Source organism: Crocuta crocuta, unplaced genomic scaffold, assembly GCF_008692635.1.
Source record: "Crocuta crocuta isolate KB4526 unplaced genomic scaffold, BGI_CrCroc_1.0 scaffold197, whole genome shotgun sequence".
Taxonomy (NCBI): domain Eukaryota; kingdom Metazoa; phylum Chordata; class Mammalia; order Carnivora; family Hyaenidae; genus Crocuta; species Crocuta crocuta.
Genome location: NW_027532002.1, coordinates 7,773,552 through 7,792,843, shown reverse-complemented (window position 1 = coordinate 7,792,843; position 19,292 = coordinate 7,773,552). Strand labels below are relative to the sequence as shown.

The following is a 19,292-nucleotide window of genomic DNA, read 5'->3' as shown; positions in this document are numbered from 1 at the left end:
CCATATGTGTGTTGTTGTGAGTTGAATTGTGCCCCCCAGAAGATGTGTTGAAGTCTTAACCCCCTTACCTCTGAATGTGACCTTATATGGAAATAGGATCTTTGCAGATATAATCAAGTTAAGATGAGGTCACACTGGATTAGAGCAGGCCCTAAACCCAATGAATGGTGTCCTTAGGAGAAGGTCATGTGAAGACGCAGAGAGAAGGCCCCATGACAGCAGAGGCAGAGACTGGAATGATGCATTGGCAAACCAGGGAAAGGCCAGGTTTGCCAACAACAGCCAGAAGCTAGGGGAGCTATGGAATACATTCTCCTTCAGAGCCTCTGGAAGGAACCAACCCTGCTGACACCTCAATTTCAGAGTTTTATCCTCCAGAACTCTGAGGGAACAAATTTCTGTTGTTTTTAAATCACCCGGTTTGTGACAACAGCCTTAGGAAACCAATACATGTGCCTCCATATAATTATGGACCTGTTTGCCTTGCCAACAGAACTGTGGTAAAAAAAAAAAAAAAAAAAAAAAAAATCTCTCACTCTATCTTCCTTGTATTCAGCTGTACCAGCTGTGCAGATAAAAACATTAAGAGAAAAGGTGCTAACTGAGAATAAAAATAAAACTACTCTGGAGAACTGGAATCTTGGAGTTGGGACCCATTTGGTGGGGTACCCCCAGTTCTCCATTTGTGCGGACAGAGAATGAAGAAAGGTGCTCTAAATCAAGCAGCCCCACCATTGATCTCTGCTGATGAAGAATGTTATTAAGGATGCATTTGACCTGGGCTGAAAACCTTCACTGCCATAGAAATCCACTTTGAGGTGACCGGGGAGAGTGCGGTTTTTCTTTCACCATGCGTACCCTGCTCATGTTATCTGCTGGAATCTGAAGGATTCACTTTTGGTTAATTAAGCCTTTCTACCCCATAATTTGCAATGAGTGGAAGATCAGCACTGTACATGAGTATTGGGGCTTTTAGACTCAGCCTTCTAGTTTTTAGCAGCTGAGGACACTCTCTGAACTTTGAGGGTAAAGGTATCAGTGACTTTTGGTCTGAGGAAGGGCAGCCCAGGGTGATGTTGTGTGAGTGTGTGTGTGTGTGTGTGTGTGTGTGTGTGTGTGTGTTTAGACACTGAGCTTAATCACCAAGAGATTTCCTTTAGATGGTGCCTAATTCCTTTCAGTCCCCCAGCCTGCAGGCTGGTGCTTATTTTCATGACTGATCGGGGTTTGAGCTGCTGTTCTCCTAATACATGTTTTTGAAAAAGGAAGTAGCTTATGTGGCAGCACTGGTCTTTTGATCTGTTAACTTTTCTTAATTCTTTTTGAAGCATCCTTCTGCCTCCTTCTCTGGCTCTGGGTGATTTAAAGGAAGAAGCCTGGAGTTTATATGCTCCAAGAAACCTAACGCTCTGAGAAATCCAATAAAGCCCACCGCCAGGATTGTGTTGGGTGATGAGGGGTAGGAGATGACCACCCAGAGCGAGAGCCCTAGTACTGGGAAGGTGTTAGGGGCCAGTAGACCTGTACCTGTGTGAAGCTGCCACGATATAGGGGTCTGCAGGCTACAGACCCCTGTAAAAGTGGGACTAGATGAACACTTTGAATGTTAGAACATTCTGTATTTCCTATCACGGAGGTCTGTTTACCGCTGAGTGTAACAGATACAGAGCTCTCTTCTTGCCCACCCCCGCGCCCCACGGGCCATCCTCTTCTCCCCCTGCCCTTAGTAGCTTTTTGTTCAAATCCTCACCACTTAGGAACTTCGCGTTTTTGGATCCAGAGTGAGTCAGGGTTTTCCTTTTCCTAATGGTCTCATCAAATCACGATGCCACCTTGATTCCTTTAGTGTTTTTAATAAACCAGAAAACCGAAGCGATTCCCCTGGCCAAACCACTGAGCTGATGCGAAGTGACACCTCCCGAAGCTCGCACTGTTTGTGGTCTTCATCCCTACTGCTTAGAGCTCTGGCTGGGTGTTTTCCAAGCACATGTTCCTCTCCGAGTCCCGGTGAAAACCCCACAGGTGAGCTTGGTGGCTGTACGGCAGGCGCAGAGAGGAGGAAGCAGAGTTCCCCAGAGCAGCCCAGAACAGCCCAGAACCCTGGGAGGGATCCAGGATGTTCTTACAATTTTCGTAAAATAAATCGTAACCGCAAAGAAAAGTCCTGCAGTTCATCCCAGTAAAAGCAACAGGCTAATTGTCCCTGCCTGCCCTGTGACAAGACCTCGCTTCTCCCAGGCTGAGATCTTAGGTTGAACCCTTCCCATGGCTTTTTCTGTCCTTTCATAGTTTTTTCTGGCCTCCTAAGAAGTTAGAAAACGATAAGGGTGAAGAAGCACGATCAGGATAATCGAATCACATTCACCAGGCAGGCATTTTCCTTTGGCATGATAAAGAGAAGTGGGAGCCATCATGGATCTCAGACTTTGAAATGACTAAAAAAAAAAAATTCCAGTCTACATACAAAATAAGTTTTGATTTCAGCAGTCTTTGAAAAAGTGGTCCGTAAGCCAACTTCAGTCATAATCACCTTCTGGCTGGGAACAGCAAGTGGGAAAGAACGGGACACCCCAACGTGGCCCCCGGGCATATTTGTCCATCCCACAAAAGTGCCTTCTGGTTTGGCATTGCTTTTCCCACCTGGCGCAAAAGGGCTTCCGTCTAGAGTGCCTGGCAGGAGCACCCCACGGGGCATTCCTGATGGTAGAAGACCAGACCTGAAGTGGACAGAGTGGTCCAGCCATTGCTTCTGGCAGTGAGCCTCTGGCTGTTTGACCAGCCCTGATGATAAGATCACCTCAAATTTTATTGGGAAAAGGTGGATTGTTAAATTCATAGGGGTCTGGAAATTCACTTATTTATCTATATTTGGCTTTATTCAAAAAAAAAAAAAGGATTTGAGGGGCCTTGCAGAAAATACAACAAATTTAAAAACAAGAAAACGTATGGGAGAAAGGAAAGCAGTGTGAGAGAATTCTTGACGAGACTGAAAGACCTGAGATGGTTTGCCGCTGATGACATTTGTCATGATTGCTGCCATCTTTTAAGGAAAGTCAGTGTCTGAGTCTGTCAACACAGAACACTTCTTGCACAAGTCACAGACTTGGAAGGGAGAAATAAAACTGGCCTTGGTCCTATAGTGGATTTTTTAGGTATATGTTCAGCCTGACTTAACCATTGGTACTGTGTGTCATCAGCGTACTGTTTTGGGCCATGTGTTAATGAGCACTGAAAGAACAGGCCAAAGGTAGCAGGATTCTTTGGGAGTTAAAAAAATCAGTTTTGTAAAAACTAAGCAGGCCATTGTGGAGGTGCATTGGGGAGGGGGTTAGAGGGGAGAGCAGACTCATATTAAAATCCCCGATATAAAGTTCTAAGTGACGAATAAGAGGCTTAAATACATAAAGAGTGAGGCTAAATTTGGACCAATTTCCTGTGAAATCTCTTGTGTAATATTTTCAATTTGTGCTTGTTTAATGTGGTTTATTTTCCTAAGGTTCACGGTATAGGTTTTAAATTCAGCCTTGACTACACACATGTGTCGAGAGGTTATAAAACAAGAGCCAGCTCAGACCAGTCTCCAACTGGATACCCTTTGGTGGAAAACATTACCTCCTTTTCAATCCCTACAATTTCTTCACAGGCACTGAGTTAGTCTTTTCCCCATCCAGCTCCCCAACCAGTTTTCCGTCACCTGGTTTTACCAACACGTATCTGGTTATGTTAGTTAGCGCACCTAAGGATGCTATAAGGCCCCTTCAATCCAGATCGGGATTCCAGGACTATTTGGGGCGGGGGGGGGGGGCCTCCTGTCCCCTCTGTGAAATCTCAAATTCTTGACACAAAAGGAAAAGACCACACCTCTGATGAAAATAGAGAAACCACCTTAGGCTCTCCAGAGGACTCTGACTTACAGTATAGAGTTCGAGTTTTGGCCCCTGATGTCCTTGGATTACACCTTCTCTAGGATGGGGCCATTTCCTGTACATAGCAGTAATGTTTCTGATGGCTTGAGTATAGTATGTAGGACTCGTATTGTAAAAGTCAGACCTTAACAAAATTACGTAAGATCTCCTGTTCATGGCACTGACTATATCTGACCTTGTATTATAGCTACTTGGTGTTCATCTGTTTCTCTAGGCTTTAAGTCCTTAAAACAGATTCATCCCTCTATCTCCTCCAACATCCAGCACCTTACATAATAAGGAGGACTCTGTGAGTAAAAGTGCACTTAAGCATATGGATATACAAGGGTTGAAAAGAGACATCATGTTTATGCAGAGTTCCTTCATTTAAACAGTAGGAGATCAATAGGAGAGATAAGGAGTTGCGTAAGTGTTTTTATCTTCTTTACTACCATTCAACACAATATTTATCATTCATTCAGTCATTTTTTCATTGGGCAAGCAGTGATTAAAGACCTGTTTGTTTGTTTTTTTTCTGAGGATATACAAACCTTCTAAGTCTAAGCTGCAGAACCAGAAAAGACTGCTTACATTTCTGGCTCTGCCTGGGCCACAGTGTGCACCGCTGTTGAAATCCTTCATCTTTTCTTTGCCTCCATTATGTATTTGTTCCCTCTTGGCATGACGGTCTTTCTTGAGATTGTGGATCTGGGCTAGAAGTAGTCAAGGAGTTGTTCTCCAAGCCTCTGTTTTCCCTGGAAGGGACATATAATTATTGGCTCATGCTGGTTTTCTTACCAGGGATGTAGTTTCTGTCTTCTTACCAGCCTGCCCAGTTTCTAAAACTCGAGTGTGGTGCCAGGAAACCAGCAGCCCAGAAATGTGAGTCTCACTTCATGGTCACCTTGCCTCTTGACATTCTGTTATGAAAGTCTTCAAATGTAAGAAGCTTAAAGAATTGTTTATCACCTAGAGTCTACCATTTCCCTTAACTCTATGTGCTTTTTCATATATTTATACATTTACCTATCCCTCTGTTCATACATTGATCCATCTTATCTTTCAATGTATTTCAGAGTAAATTGTAGACACCCATAATCTTGCCCCTCACGACTTCAGCATCCATATCACTAAAAAGGTCATGATAAGTATATGGCTCTTTTTTGTCGTTGAAGTTTACAACGAGTAAATGTATAAATCCCAAGTATATTTATGGCCACTTGTAATGTAGGATGCCATTTTTCTTCCTGGCTTTTCTCATTATCCATAAGTAATCTTCAAGATGAAAAAGATTGTGTGATACCTAAATTTAGTTAGCACATTGAGGTGGTGAGTATTCACCTAACGTTTTTCCTCTGCCTGACCATATTTTTTCTAGTCAGGAAGGAGCCGAAAGAGCAAGGAAAGGTGTGAGGTTTGCATGTTAAAGGCCGCATTTTGCAGACAGACTGTGTCAGTTCCTTCTGCCATCTCTGTATTCACCTCCTTTGTCTTGTCTGAAGCCCTTGTTGCTGTAACAATAGGAGAGGAAGTATATGTGGTGGTAGGGGACCTGAGGTTTGGCATCAGAGGACCTAAATTCAAACTCAAGTTACATTGACCTTGGGCAAGTTATACTGCATCACTCAGTGCCTCTGTTCTCTCATCTTTTAAAATGCGGATAATATTGTCATCTAAGGTTGTGATGATTCAGTAAGGTAATGGGTGAAAATTATCTGGCACGTCATATGGACTCAATGGCATTAACCAGTATCATTATTACCATCCAAATACCAGCTCCATGAGTGGTTAGAGGTAACTGTACATGCGTGTGTAGTTAATTTAGAAAGACTTTAACATTTTTTGGGGGGCCAAAGTGAATCTTTTGTGTGATCAATGAACTTTTGAGGAAATACTGAACCATGTACTTTCCCCCCACTGTTTTAATAGAAATGAGCACTGTTTAGCCTCAACTGAGATGTCTACTTTTACCTCAGACAGGATAACCATTGGATTTTCTTCATAACGTCTCTGTCCTGTGTCCCCAGAGTCATGCCTTAGTTAGGGAAGAGGAATGAGCAAAGGACATCATGTTTCCTTTACATGGGTCCCAGGGTTTCCTTTAAGGCTTGAAATCACAAGGTGGCTTCTCTTTTGTTCAAGCCTAATACCATCCCTTCAAACGGCCAGGCCTAAAATTCAGGAGTCTTCTTGGCTTCTCCTCTCCATTTCCTTCCATCTTAGATCAGCCACGTGTTTAGTTGATTTTTCTCTCTCCTTCTCTCCCAAGCCTCACCTTTCACGGTGGCTTCTGTGATACCCTGCTTGTAATACTCAAAAAACATTTGTCAGCTTGCTTAGGTCATGTGATTATTTGTTAGTAACCTTTATGGGGGAAGTCAGCTCTCCCAAGGAACTAAACGAGTTACTTCTTGCCTCCACTTGCCTTCAGAAATGATAAGGAGAGAAGTTAGAAGCCGTGGAAGCTGTTCTGGAAGGTGGACAAGGTCCAATGAAGACTGGCCACAAAGGACTGTCAAAAGGGACCGAAAGAGGGACGATCTGAGCCTAAAGCCCTCTTTCTATTGAGTCGGAGAAGGACCGATAGTAGGCATAATTGATTGTGGGGTATAGTGGTGGGAGGAAAGTAACAACTCTGCCCGGTCACTCATACCATATTTGCGATTTCCCAGCACTTTGCATGAGACCCGTGTGCTCTGTGCATGCCAGGCACTAGCGAGGTTAGCAAATAAAGAAGCCCTGAGAGAGTATGTCATGATTTCCAGTGAGTTGAGTTCAGATGGTCACAAATGGGATGGAGTGTGGGGTGGTGTGGGCAGCACTGGTTCTGAAACTAGAGTTGGAGCAGTTCAGATCCCTCAGCCCCTTTAGGTTAGCCTTATCAGATCAGGCCGTCACGGAGCAGATAGACAGGTAAGTCTCGGGGACCTCTGAACCCAATTAAAGTTATACCACAAAGAAATCAAACTCATGTGGTTTGCATTTCAGAAAGCTACATTTGGTGGGCTGTTCCTGTTTTAATTCGGTAACCTAATGCAGACCATGTGAACATTTGAAACGCTTTTAACAGTTAAACCAGCTCAAATAACACAAAACCAGAGCAGCAATAAAGAATGAATTAAAACTGATTGCAACTGTGGCCAACATAATTTTTTTTCTTGCAAAGAACTTGGGGGGAATAGAGTGCAGGACCAGTGGGGGAAGAGACCAGTACCCCCACTTTCAACTTTTGAGTAAAGCAGTGGGCACTTTGACTTCTTTTATTTCTGAAGCAAATGTTTGAGACAGATTGACTTAGAAGGTATACTTAAATCTTGGAGGGATTTTGGGTGAAGGAACAAAGACGGTTGACATCCTTTAGCTTGGTCGTTAGTAGCCCTGTCTAAGACAGTTAGCTTGGTGGGCGAGGGCGTGGTGCTAAAGCTACAGAGGTCAAGAGTTCAATGCTGCATGGGTCACTTAGCCTCATAGTGAAGGAGATGGAGCTGCAAACCTGTTTGAGTGCCATAGTCTGTGTTTCCCACGTGCTTGTAAAGGGTGATGTAGGAATGAGAAGCAGAGACAACGCTGGTGTGTCCTGGGTACCAGGCAGTGTTCTAGGTGTACTCTGCGTACTCAGTTCCACATACCTAACCTAGTTACCAAACCCTCTGTGCCTCCATTTTCTCATCCTTAAGATGGGGGTAGAGTTAGGATCCCTGTTTTGTAGATGATGGGACTGAGGCACAGGTAAATTACTTCCCCGAGAATAAATGGCAGGGTCAGTAATCAGACCCGAGTAGTCTGGTATAAAGAATATCAGCACAGCCACAGAATCTCAGCAAGTTAAACATCTCAGAGACAAATCCTGTTGCTGATAATGAGAGCAAATGGCATAAGCCTCAACCCAAGCTCTTAGCCTCTCACTAAGAGAGGCTTGACGTCGATGCTAACACTTCCAGACTTACCACCATGCACAGCACATGCTCCAGTCGTTGCTCCCTTTGCGTTGGCTGAATTGCAGTTTATACACACATAGAAGATGTCTCCAGAAGAATGATCCACATGGTCTATCCATGCATGGAGCAATTTCTATGAATAAAATCTAAAAGTAACGGTGAAGGTGCAATGTGTGATTCGAGGCACTTGATGGGAGAGCCATGGGGTGTGACAAATGCGGCTTGCTGAGATGTGCCACAGGTGACAACTAACCACCTGCCGCCTTTCTCAGAATGTGCTGACTCTGTCAGATATCCACAGAAATAAGGGAGGAAGGACCTATTAATTTCGGATTCATTAGGGACAAAAAGCCTGCCAAGTGGGGAAGAGTAAAACTACGGGGAAGAAACTTTATTCACAAACTCCTAGGAGGTTATCACTAGCAGCAGGGAGCTGGATAACCACCAGTGGGTGAAGGGGCTCCACTGAGCCCCTGAATGCGATTCCTTCTGGAGCAGTGGGAAGCCAGTTTGTCAATCTCTTTTGCAGGCAGTGTCAAGTTCATCTGCCTGATTCTCACAAGCATTTCTCCCCAGAGGATGAGAAATCATTCACCTTTCTCCTAATATGATGAAAACTGGTATCAGTGTTGCCTGCCTGAAACCCCAAACAATATTTAAAATTATAAAGTATAAATAAAAAGGTAAAGCTTATCATTGGTTTCTTTTTCTTAACCTCAGAGATAGGGTCAAATGGTTAATTAAAGTATCTTAGGCTAGGTAACTATTTTCATAGCCCCATTCTGTTATTAGAGGGGAGAAGTGGATTCAGACACTCAATGAATGTGATGCCTGTCTGACTTGAAGGTAAGGGAAAATCTGGTTACCTCCCTCTACAACTCTGGTTACAAGGATTACAGCCCACTTAACTCTCTTTAAGGCCTGGATAAACATAGACTGCCTAGTCTCCAAAACATTCCTCAGGTTATTGGTCTAGTTGCAGTGAACTTTCTAGAAAAGTTTTCAAGTTCTACTCATTTCCCCAGGCCAACTCTGCCCTCTTTCTGTAGCATGCCTGTGTGACTTTGACATGTCACTTACCCAGCTAGATTAGGCACATCGTGTACCTGGAGCTCAATAGACAATAAGCGATAAGACAATAAGATAATTATTTTGAAGAGTACTTGGTGAATAAAGCAAGGCAGAATAGAACCCTGATTGACATTAAGGATAAAAATCCATTTTCTGTCTAATAAAAATGATTTTCATATCAGATCTATCTCAGCATCTCCTTTCAGACAACCCAATCTTTGACAAGACCCTTCATACATATATGAGGCCCAGCTAACCAAATCCTTGACTTAAAAAGAGTTTTAAGTTAAGTCTTCCTTCTTATTCTGTTTTCTCTGCTAGAATTTAAAATTTCTGTTCAGCCTCTACAAGCGACTCTCGTTATATAAAGATACAACATTCTCTGAACTTCATATGGTTTAGGAGCATGAGTTGCCAAAGATCTCCTTATATCCCACTTCAGTCCTTTAACATCCTTCAATTTTTTAAACTCCTCATTCAATAAATATCTCTTGAGCACTCCTAACCTCTAACCCCCATCGAATGTCTATGTTCTCTATGAAAAACTGTATTTTATATATTAAACATATCTATTTTCATATATATTTTATATAGTTTTATAGATGTAAATAAATTATATATAATGTAAACAGATTAAATATAACAAAATATAAATATATAATATAAATATATATGTAAATAAATTATATATATAGTACATATCATATTTTGTGCTAGGCAATGTGCTGGGCTCTTTGAAAAGTAGTGGAGAGAAAAACAAAATTGACATGATCAAGGAATACATGGTCCAGTGAGGGTGATGGGCATTAAATGAATATTTATACAAATACCTTAAAATTGTAACCCTCTAAAGTACAAATGCATGTTGTTGTGAAAGCATCTGGTAGAGGAGCTTGACTTTGCTAGGAAGATCTGGGGAAATTTTTTGGAAAGTTTTTGGAAGTTTGGGGGTATCACATTCCATAGTAAGCTCACTCAAACTTTAAGGATCATGTTGGAGAGTATCTGTCTGTCTAAATGGATGAATGACCAATCAGTGATTTAGTTTTAAATGTTCAGTATTTCTAACTGCTTCTACCTCGAGTCCCATGGTATACCTACTTTCTTTGGTGCGCTGTTTATGTCTCACACTTTATATATAGCAAGCACCCAGCTGTGCAAAAATGATAAATCACTTTTAACGTTAGCCAGAACAAAAAGAGGCCTCCTCTTTCTGCTTCTCAACCCTTCCCACCAACATGGTCTTAATTTCAAAGCTGGTGATGAAGATTGAACATGGAAAAAGGCCTGGCTTATGGCTCTTTCTTTTGGCAGCAGCAACCTTGGGAATAATTTAGAGATCACATTTCAGACCTATTTTGCACACCATCAAAGCAAAGGGGATAGGAACTGATGCTTTTGAAATTGGAGGGGCCAGGCCAGTTTTCATGTTACTCTAGTTGAAGTTCTCTGGCGTCACAAGTTCAGCAGACGGATATCATACGCCTACCTCTGGTATGGTGTTCTGGGTTCCTTGGGAAATACGATCCTTGGCCTCACTTTCATCATGCCTACCACAGCGTTTAGGCCAAGACCTCCTAAATCACAACGTCATGCAGCCCCCTCTACCCAGTGGACCTAAGTGTTGTGATTTCAATGACCCCTCCCAAAGGGGCCACCTTTCTAACTGGAAGATTCTTCTCAGAGACAATATGGTACACTTTTTATGAAACTTTGAGGTGTACAGCAGCTCTGTGGAATATGATGGGTGAATAGTCCCCCAAATCAAACATGATGAGTGAGTACTCCCCTCAAATTGCTTTTGCTAAATATTTGAGGCTCCAGGCCAATGGGAGTAAGATAAAGGTGATCACTTTCAAAGTCAGAGATGCTCTAAATAAAACAAATGGAAATTTTACTCTTTCCAAAGGACAAAGAAAGGAGCCAACCACCCTGCATATTTCAGCACTGAATTTCTTGCATTGCATATATTATAATAAAAGTATGATCTACACTGCAGCTTATTTCCATAACAGCACTCTGGGATCCAAAAAGAAGTGAGTCACAGATGCTTAGAAGCATCTCAATTGCTCACTTTGAACAGCTCATATTAAATTATTGAAAGGAGGATGCACTAATATTGTTTCTTCCTATTTCCCTATCCAGCTAAAACAAGTTCCTTTAGCCACATGCACAATCTTTTGAATGAGATATGAGCATGAACCTGTAGTGGTGTGGACCTAAGCCTAAGCCCTGGCCTTGCCAAATAACTAGTATGTGACCTTGGACATGCTTACCTTCTCCATGCCTCAGTTACATCATCCCTAACATGTGGACAACAGCAATCAACTCATGTAGCTATCAACAGAATAAATGAGCTAATATATATGCAAAGTATTTAGCATTATGTCCATTGGAAGGATGCAACAGTATTTGCTATTACTATTATTATTATTATTACTACTACTACTACTACTACTACTACCATTTATTAGCACATGATGGTAATTTTCAATAGTGAGAAAGGTCCCAGTTTGTCTAATGACTTGTAAGTCTTGGAGCACCATATGGACTGTCCTGCCTAAGGGTTGAATGAGTATGAGTTGCACCAGGACTTCCTTTTGTCCTTCTGTTATTGCTTTCTGATGATGTGTGGACATTAGGCCACCATGACCAGGCATTCTCTCTGGAGTGACACAAGAGAAGAGCACATCTCTTTGCAAATGGAAAGCTGATCTCTTGGTCCTGCTTACTCTATCACAATAGTTTTCAGCTCTCCACTGGGGACTCCAAATGACATGTCATTTCCAATGCATTGTCTACCAATAAAATGTGATAACAATACCTTTGCAAGTGTTTAGAGAGACTTGATGCCAGATGGGGAAAGATGAAAGAGTGGACCTGGAGGGCCTGGCCTATATGCAGGTCATATTCCGTGCAAATAAGTTTTGGAAGAATTCAACTTGGCGTTGCATGCTTCTTTTAATTTGATGTCTGACCAGATCTGCAGGGAGTGAATAGCCTGTCCTTAGTTCCATCCTAGGACCACATCAACCCCTACCTCAACTCGGGATCCTCCTCAGTCTCCTGATTTTGGGACCCTGATGAGCCACAACTTAGCTGCAGCTTTCTGACTCTGCTTGGGGGAGGATCCCTAGCCTGTGTGGGAGTAAGAATGGACTCCAAGGCTTGGGAGAGCTAAACAACAAGGAGAGAAACAGCATACCTCACTGGACTGCCTTCCCCTGGAGGGAAAGGCATATTCACTACACTTGAATTCTAAAAAGGTAGGAAAATGAACCTAGAATTATACTGCTCTGACAAACTGATGTTGACTTCCCTCCAAAGGAAAAGGCAGGATGGAGAACTAGAACTAAGGTTTATTTATTTATAAACTTGCACTTTTTAAAAAAAATTTTTTTAAATGTTTTTTTATTTCTAGGGGAGAGAGAGAGAGAGAGAGAGAGAGCGTGAGCAGGGGAGGGTCAGAGAGAGAGGGAGTGACAGACTCTGAAACAGGCTCCAGGCTCTGAGCTGGCAGTCAGCACAGAGCCCGACGCGGGGCTCAAACCCACGAACCGCAAGATCGTGACCTAAGCGAAAGTCGGACGCTTAACTGACTAAGCCACCCAGGCGCCCCTATAAACTTGCACTTTAATGAATCATGTCATTTAAGAGATGTGTAAAAAGGATGGGCAATCATTTTGAGGGTTAGTAGAACCCTTTGTGTGCAGAAAAAATGTTTTTAAAGCTACCCTTGGGCCATCATCGACACTTGGCCTATGAATTATTTCTGTGGTCATTAGACTTAATTGAAGAATTATCACAACTTCTCATGATGCATTTGGCCACTCCTTGTCTCAGGCTAATTAGCAGTGGCGAGTCCATTAAACTAGTGTAAAATCACTCACCCCTAACACAAAACTAACAGTGGAGCTTCTTGCAGGCCAAACCCCTTCTCCATCTCGCTGTCCATCGTGACCTTATCTGAACACTGCTCTCTCTGTTAAGCTGGCCTTGCCTTGTTTGCATTCTGTGCAGTGACCTGAGAGCATTAAGAAGGGCAGCATAGGTACAACTGGTGAGTTTTCCCTCCAGAATTTAAAGGGGGTCTTGGAATAAAGCAGAGCAGGATTATTTTTATGCTCCATGGTATATTTTAATGGAAAGAAGTATGTTCATTTTTTTTAATAAGTGAGGGATATCTCACACCATTATTATTTGTATCTTAAGCGACTTAGAAAAGGCACTTGAGACTCATAGCTTTGCTGACTCAGTATGGTCTGATACACAGCCTCAACGTTCCTCCTCTTTTGCGGACTGACAGATTTCGATGAGAATTATCTGTATGCAAAAGATGCTTGTTCTTGTATAGTAAATTACATGAGATTAGAAACATTTCCTTTTTTTCAAACTGTGTTGGCAATTCGATCTGTAGGAGGTGATTGAAGCTCCTGCTTTGAAGTAAATTACTACAGCTTAAGTCTGTCTCTTAAAGTTTCATTCTGAGTTTATTTGAAGTGTATACAGGAAAGATGAGAGAGGAAAAGTGGTTGAAACAAATATGCTGTATTAGCTCACGCTTTACGTGGGATATTCTTCCTCAAATAATGCTAATTTTAAAAGATGGGAAAATAAGCTCATAAATATGTGTTCTTGGATTTTATGCTTACCCACTAATTAAAACTCAGTCCATGAGGATGTCTGGAAATATTAAAGTAATCTTACAAGATGATATTTGCAAGCATTTTGGTCTGATGTTAACATGAGACCGTATATTGGGGAGATGGGGAATGCATTTGGAAGGTCTTTTATGGATACTTAATCTAGCCAAAGTACATACCCCATTTCACAGCATAGCCTCTGTAAAGATGAGTCCTTAAGTGTGTAAAGATGTGTCCCTAAGTGTGTAGTGAAAGAAGTCCATGGCTCTGCACTATTGCAAATTAATAAAATTCTAAAATCTATTTCTATCTTATCAATAAGGAACTTCTTAAAGTCCCAGGGCAGGCTCAGCTTTTTTGTATTATTTTAGTGAGAACTTCTTTTTTTGGATTAGCATATTGTCCTTGTAACCCATCTGACATGTCAGGAATATTGAGTCAACACCTGGATATGAGAATCATTCCACAATGATCTATTGTCTGTCCTTTTGTGATGTGACCTGCCTCTATAGAAGTGCCACCTATGATTTAATTTCTGCTTCCTGTGATGTTCACAGGGAATCAATAACTGAGTTATTAAAAGAGGCCATGCCACATTGAAAAGGTGAGGACCAAGGTGTTTGTGGCGAGGAGCTTATGTGCAGGAGTGGGGGATTCTGAAGGCTGGAGGTATCCCTTACATTGTAGAGATGTCCACTGCCTCCCTGCCTTTCTTCCCACCTGCACTTCCGTACCTCACCCTTTACGTCTCTGTGACTTTACAACTGCCTTGGGTCCTCTCTCTTCCTTGCCACTTGCCTCTCCTTCAGCTCCCTAATGTGGCTTGGCTTGGAAAGAAAATGCTATTTGAATCCAGGCGTTGCTGAAGAGGAAGTAGAGAAGCAGTGCAAAACTACCCTGACCTATCTTTGGCGTGCTGGGCCAAGCATCCGGGCACAAGACGTAGCACTGATCTGAGCAGCCATGTGAAGATGAGACAGTGGGCCTCCGGAGCAATTTCATAGAGGCAGTCTTTGTAGCATGCTTACCTGAGCATCCCTTTGTGACAAAACTCACTGTAGCAGGCACATGCCTGTGTTTGTTAAATGTAATTATATGAGGAGTGAGGATGATAGGGAGGGGATGAAATGGAGAAGTTGCTGGCTAATATAGAGCTTTTGTGAGAGAAAAATTTTGCAGGCCAGACAATCTTTTGAAGTTTTCTCTTTGTTTCAGGGTTTGGTGCAAGGCAAAGGCAAACTTTTTGTATTTATATTCTATCACACATCAAAGGTAAAATGTGAAAAAGTTGTGGACACTAGCACTGTCCATATTGTCTGAAAGCCAAATGGGTGAGAGACAGGCATGGGAGCTGTTGAAAAACTATTGTCAATACATATCTTAGGGCCTTTAAACATGTGTCTCTAGAGGAGTCGAGGGACTCACTAACACACACAAATAACTAACTCAGCCCCAATTAACAAGTTTCAGCTAACAGTTCCAACAGCCTCTTTGCCTCTCCCCCCCGCCCACCCCTCTCCTGCCGTTCTAGAGTTTCTGTAAAAAGTCATTTTCACCAACACGAGCTTCACATTTTTTTCCTTTTCCCCGATCAACGTTCTTCTTGGATGTATTGAGTCCAAAATGATGGAACCGAAGAACCAAAGGAAGGAAACATAAAATCTCCAAGACGGGATTATCTCCCTTCAAAGAGTCACCATGTCGGTCTTCATCTTGGAGATCCTTAGACCTGCTTTCATCTCTCTTTTATTTGGGGGGAGGGAAGGTGATGCCTCGATCTACATAGAAAACTTGAATCGACATGTTCTGTTTTAGTCTATGGGGGCGTGTAATAGAGGACGTGTTCTAGAGACATAGAAGATAATAATAAGGAGAGAAAAGCATGAGAAGAAGAGCAATATGGAACAAAAATGGGAGGAATCATTGGAAACAAAAAAGGGCATCATTTGGCAAACTGGACCAGCAGGGACATACTCTTTGAAACCGGAAAAATAGTGGGAACACAGTGTCAAAGCTACAGTTGCTAGGGACGCCTGGGTGGCTCAGTGGGTTAAGCGTCCGGCTCAGGTCATGAACTCACGGTTTGTGGGTTCGAGCCCCGCATCAGGCTCTGTGCTGACAGCTAGCTCAGAGCCTGGAGCCTGCTTCCGATTCTGTGTCTCCCTCTCTCTCTGACCCTCCCCTGCTCACGCTGTCTCTCTCTCTCTCTCTCTCTGTCTCTCTCTTTCTCTCTCTCAGAAATAAATAAAAACACATTAAAAAATTTTTTTTAAAAAAGCTACAGGTGCTAAAATCAGTCACCTTGGGTTTGAATCCTAAATCCATCCTTTCCTAAATATGCAACCAAGAGAAATGTACCTCACCTCCCTCCGGGACCCAGTTTCTTCATCTGTGAAACGGAAATAATGATAGAGGCAGTTTGAAAGGGTATTTGTAACGTGTGAAGTTAATCCACAACCACATGGTAAATGCTATATGTATGGTATCTTGAGGGCTTAAAATGACAGAAAAGGGTAGACAAGTCTATCCTGGGAACTGCTAGTTACAGTGCGAATATTTCAGTGCACAAAACGGCTGAAAAGCTAAGCAAGGTAGATCAAGACCATTCAATACTCTTGGAGGTTGTTAATTCAGTTCTAGAATAGACTCTGTGGAGGCCAGAAGGTTTTTGCTAGAGGTTTTTTGGCTTTTTGCTTTTAAGTACAATAAAGTTAGGACATATTATTGAGAACTTCATATGGTCACTAAAGGTATAAGTCATGTCATGAATGCATAATATTTTTGTATAATCAGGGATAGATTTGTGAATAGATTACGGTATGACATATTTTTCTCCATTAAAGACAAATCTTTGCTTTCTACTACTAATTTGATCTGTCTCAGAATTCATAAATTTGGACTATTGTAAAATAAGGGTGTGTTTCCAGATGTCCTTCAATGGGTCAATAGTTAACCAAACTGTGGTACATCCATACCATGGAATATTATTCAGCAATAAAAGGTAATAGACTGTTAATACATACAATAACTTGGATCTCAGAAGTTTAGTTAATGAAAAAAGCTAGCCTCAAAAGATTACATACTATATGATTCCATTTATATAACATTCTTGAAATGACACAGTTATAAAGATGGAGAGCCAGTCAGTGGTTGCCAGGAGTTAGGGCTGGTGGAAGAGCTGGCCGTGGCTGTAAAGGGGGAGCATGAATAATGTTTATGATAATAGAATAGCTCTTGATTGTGGTGACAGATACACATGTGTTAAATTTCACATAACTAAACACACACATGCACACACATACATTCACATACAAAATGATTGCATGTAAAACTGGTAGAACAAATTCTGTGGATTGCACTAATATTAGTTTCTGGGTTTTGATATTGTAGTGTAATCATGTAAGATGTTACCATTGGAAGACACTGGGTGAAGATAGGTATACCCAGGACCTGTACAGTTTATGAAACTTTCTGTGAATCTGGAATGATTTCAACGTAAAAAGTTCAAAAAATCAAAGGTATATTTATTTCTAATTTGATTTTAATTTGGCTGATTTCCACCAAACTGCCATGACAAGATAAGGTAATCACTTAAAAGACCGACTGGCTGACAGCTCTTTGAATATGAGCATCTTAGAGTCAGCAGCTGTATACTACTCCAAAATTCATAAAGTTGCTGTTTTCCATTGCTACCAGGTGAAGATTCAATGACAGAAACCTTTATGGATAATTAGGCAGACCAAAAAAACATGCAGAATAATTTTTCCACAGCCTTTGAGAACTTAGCCAATATGACCCAATATATTTTGTTTTGATCACAACCTATCTATGGAGGCCTTTGATCACATTTTAAGAGGAATCGGGCAGTTGCTCCTCTGAATCCTTGTTCCCTCCCTTATCATTATTGCTGTAAGCTTCCTATCTCAACCAGATGGCAAAACAGGGAGGAGATGCCTTTGGCCCGCAGTAGACTGTTCAGAACTTGGGCTCCCCAACCAGGTGGAAGTTGTCTCAAAGAAGGTCTTGTTGGCAGTGACCGCTAATGAGCAGTGACTGCAGTCTGAATGTGTGTGACATCCTGGTGTGGGAGTTTGTATTTAGCTTGTAGGTCTTCCAAGGAGTGTGATGTTTTTGAGGAATAATAACTGATTTGTCTGGGGCCCCTTTCCAGCCTTATTTTGGATTTGGATTTTGGATTTTTTTTTTTTTTTTTCCCATTCTGGTTCAAAACCTCGTAAGCTTACTGAACATGCTGATTTATGTCCCTACCTTTTAGTTAGTTGGTTAGTCTGTGAGTTAGCTGGGAAGTTATAGCCAGCTGTGCTTTTAGTTTAGATAACAGAGGGTGGAAGGTTTTGCTGTGGGTCTAGGGGTCTTTAGGTAATTGGTAGACGTATTCACCGAGGTCTAACCATTGTTGTTGTAAGGAGGAATGTGTCTGCAGGAGATCTGAGGCTGTGGGCTGGATTGTTTTGCAAGTTTAAGGGCAGTGCTTTCCTCAGAATGCAGGTGATAATGAGGGAGAGGGAGGGAGGCAAACCAAGAGAGACTCTTGAATTCTGAGAACAAACAGGGCTGATGGGGGTGGGGGGGAGGGGAAGGGGGAGTGATGGGCATGGAGGAGGGACTTGTTGGGATGAGCACTGGGTGTTACATGGAAACCAACTTGACAATAAACTATTTAAAAATAAATAAAGGCTTTGTAAATTGTGGGGAAAAAAAGAATGCAGGTAGCAGACGGCATTTACAGAGGTGTGTATGAGATGGTGCTAATCCTCTGCATTTGTGTGACACTTAAGGAGTTTTGAAAACATTTCATGTGAATCTTTCTGTTATCTACACACAGGTAGGGCAGGTATGATACCTTCCACCTACATTTTTTTTAATAGATACAAAACAAAAGATGAAAGGATACGACTTATTCAAGGCCCCCAGCTCAGAAAGTGAGGAATCAAGGTCTAGTTATAAGTTTTTAATTTTGGTGCTCTTTTCACCAGAACCTCAGTACATACCCAGTTACCAAAGAAATATGATAATTCTGTTTTATTTTTATTGGCTTTAGATATTTTGAAGAATCTATGCTTTTGGTGAGATCTGGGTTTATTTTCTGCCATCAGATGCTTATATGGGCGGGAGATTGGACTTGAGAAATGTCACTGAAGAAATCATTTTTATTGCCATTGATCTTTTGAGTATATGTTTCCCTATAGAACTAGATAATAGAAGGCAAGAGTGCTTATTAAGTAGTGCTTGATGCTGACTTACCATTCAGAGAAATCAACACTTTTTTCTTTTAACCATTCATTCTGTTTTAGTGGTTTGATTAACCTACTTTTTCACTCTTTCTTTGGTCAGATAATCTGTCCAATTAAGGAACTATTACTCTGTCTAGGGCATGAATTCCACAGATAATTTGGCACCAAACGATAAATAATAAATATTAAGTGAGTAAATAAATAATAAAATAAAATAGGAAGATAACGAAAGCCATGAGTACAGCCCTCTCTGCAGTTCTACTCAAGATCTATCATGGTGGCTATTCTAAGTTTTGTGCCTTAGCTTTTTCATTTACTACAGCATCATAGATTAAAATAATACTACCATTGGGATCAAAATTATTTTATTTGAAGTAGAGAGGTTCTTAATGACAAACATTACTCCTAAATGAACCATTTTTAACTAATTTATCCCATTGCTTTATTTCCAAAATGATATAAACTGATTTATTACTTGCA

At 41.5% G+C, this 19,292-nt stretch overlaps 1 protein-coding gene across 5 annotated transcripts in view; it reads left to right on the top strand.

Annotated features, from left to right (window-relative positions):
- CREB5 (cAMP responsive element binding protein 5) overlaps nt 1-19,292 on the top strand; it is a 492,421-nt gene that overhangs the window by 256,053 nt on the left and 217,076 nt on the right. The window lies entirely within an intron of this gene.